This window comes from Ischnura elegans, chromosome 8 (genome assembly GCF_921293095.1).
Source record: "Ischnura elegans chromosome 8, ioIscEleg1.1, whole genome shotgun sequence".
Taxonomy (NCBI): domain Eukaryota; kingdom Metazoa; phylum Arthropoda; class Insecta; order Odonata; family Coenagrionidae; genus Ischnura; species Ischnura elegans.
The window spans coordinates 83,827,338-83,830,560 of NC_060253.1; positions in this window are offsets into that span (position 1 = coordinate 83,827,338).

Here is a 3,223-nt window from a genome sequence, read left to right on the forward strand (position 1 = left end):
ACATTGTATATGTAATAATATAAACTCTATGTGCGTGGCGATGAAGAGCAAAGCGATCTATTTATTCTCAAAATTTGAAATGGAATATTTACATTGGGGAGTAATGCAATGTGATAGTTATGAATTTGAAAGAAAACTTCGTCGCAAACATAAATTTCAATTAATAGCCCTAATCGTAGTTCCTTTCTCCGTGAAATTCGGACCGCTCTGCTCGTCAGCGACGCGAGTGGAGACTTTTGTAAACGTATTTAAATGCGCGGTGGTTGACAACACATCTAAAGGCCGACTGGAGAATCCTCTATTATGATATTCGTTGGAAAGGCAATCAAAACGGAACGACTATGCAATGGGCTTGTGCATAAAGGAGGCCTCAGTCCGCCCCGTAGAAACTTGGTTTATGCTGCCACTCAGCTCGCTTTTAACTTTTAACCCTTTATAACCCAGTGTTGCTTTTAAGCAACATCAAAAATGTTTAAACTTTCGGCTCTATTTAGGAGATATCTAAACTAAATATTATTTTGTAGTGTCAATTTTACTGACGAAATATTTAGCTGCCAGAATAATTATCATTCAGTGTAAAATTTTCAAGTTTTCAAAATGAAAAAATCTTGAAATTTGCTTTCTCCCAGAAACAGCTCTGGGTTACAAAGGGTTAAATCCGCTTTCAAAACGACTGCAGCTCAGCAATGAGCACAGAGCGATCAATTTATTTCTTACTAGCGGGCCACCCGGCGTTGCTCGGGAATGATAGTACACAGAGCAGTGGGAATGCATGGTCACACACGCGGGCTTTTTTTGGCAAACTGAACAGGAAACAACGGAAAAAAACTATTACCGTAAAACGCGCACGGGAAAAGCGTATAACCTGCTCCATTGCAGTGGCGCAGTGAGGGGAGGGGGTTTTGGGGGATAAACCCCCCTCAGAGCTCAGAGAAATTTTTTATTTTAATCCATTTTACTTAATTGGATTGATATTACTGATAGAATAGTGTAAGGATGAATAAAATATCCCTCAGAAAGACGTAAAATTCACCATTTTGAACCATTTATCTTAAAATTCCGCAATTTATTAATCTCGCACCTACCGCTTATCCTGGTGGGTATTCCATACCCCCACACACTCCGGTATTAGTTGCACCTAAACCCCCCAGGCTTAATTCCTAGCTGCGCCTCTGCTCCATAGCATTGATGGCTATGAGTGTCCGTACGCGTGTAGACCCAAAACGTCTTGTGAACTCATACTGAACGTAATAAATGGTAAAGAGGAAACGATGCGAAAGACGCGTCGGATGCAACCGAAAGTAGCAGTACGGGGTTTGGGAGCATGAGATGCACCTATGTACTAACTTTGGTGGCAATCCATGCAGCCGTATGGAAATGTATAGCGGACAGACAAACAGACATCCTCTTTTATATTTTGGGGAAACAAGGGAGGAATGGGACAGTGGGAGGTATGGGACACTTCAAATTTCTCTCTCTTGATTAAAGTTTTTTAGCTCTTGCTTTTCTCACAATTCTGAGAAGCAGTAGCTGCATTTCCTCCTAAAATGGCTCCTTGCTCATTTCTCTGAATGTGAATAAAGAAGTGGGTATTGGTTTTCGTACCAATTTTGGAAACTTTCGTGAGATGCGTCAACTTTAAATTTCTATTATTTTAATCATGACTTTCTCTCGCTGGAAAGACTGATGAAAATGCATGTCCTTTTGGTTTATAACTGATAATTTTAATAACATTAAGCTGTTTTTTAAAACCTAATAATACATGTGAAATACAAAATGGCCCTTAGGAGAGGTCTGGGACATATATGTGGGAGGAATGGGACAGTGTCCCACACCTTTCAAGCACTATTATTTTTAAAGTTTTATTTTATAAGGCATTTTAATTTTTAGTATTGGGTAATTATGCCTAATAAGTAATCCAGATGGTGATAGTGAAAAAATCCAGATATGGTACCAGTGTCAAATTGTACCATTCTGGAAGGTGTGAAGATGGTTTGTGATGAAGGCACTAGTGTGAGAGAGGTAGCAAGAGTAAAGAAATCATCAAAATCTGCACTATCAAGACATGCTGTGAAAGCATTTGCTTCCAAGGACAAAGATAGTATAATTTTTAAAAGTAATCTGATATGTGGAATGGTTTTCCTCTTTTGTACTACACTGGGAAAGGTTTTAGTAATGAGTATGACGATGGACATAATGTAAAATTCATGCGAAAAAGGGGAGCCAATTAAAAATTTTCCTCCGTCAACAAGAAGACATTAGTTTCATAGAGAAAGAAGATATTGTTCTGAAACTGAATTCTCCAATGTTGTTTACAGACACTGAAAGAGTGAAATTATTGTTTACATTTACTACTGAAACCGTAAATCGTACAAATATGATCATAAATAACTAAAGCATCTATTATTTGTGTAATTTGAATCAATCACTTATTTTTTCTAGCTATTTTTGCACATATACATAAGTGTCCCATTCGTCCCACCTAACCGTCCCATTCCTCCCAGAGTGAGGGAGAACTGGGACAAATGTCATATGTTCAGAAAATGCTAAATTCCACAATACTCACCAATTCTAATTTATCGAATAAGTTTCTATGAAATTTAGAAGGGTCAAGGCAGTTAAGGATTGCATAAAAAATGGATTTAAGCCGCTAATATTTTCACAAAAACTTGTATTGGAAAATGTGTCCCAGTCCTCCCCATTCTCCTCTATAGATGTTTGCACTGAAGTTACTGAAATAGAGGGGCTAAGCTTTTTTAAGTCCTGGCGTCAGAATATCAAGCGGAAACTAGAGGAAATCCATTAAAAAATAGCGGTTGGTTGAGTTAGTTTCTCTTAGGAGCGATGGATCCTCAGTGGTACGCTTGCTACTGCGCGATTCGAAACAAATTCCTTTCGCATATGTAATTATAAGAAGTTTACACCTATTTATGCCGGTCGTAGCTTCACTTGCAAGTAACTTAAGAGATTTCAGAGCTCACCATGGACTATGACATTGGCGTGCAAATTTCACATTTTCAGTTCGCATTATTATTAATGGGGAAAATTTTCCCCGGACGGGAAATCAAACCACGGACCTTTGGCTGGGGATCGAAGAACCAGAATAGTGCAATGGTCTGCGCCGTGGCCCGGAAATCCAAAGGTTTGCGGTTCCATTCCCGGTCCGGTCCAGGAATTTTTCCCATGCCATTATCAATATGAATGTCACTTCCGTTCACGCGGC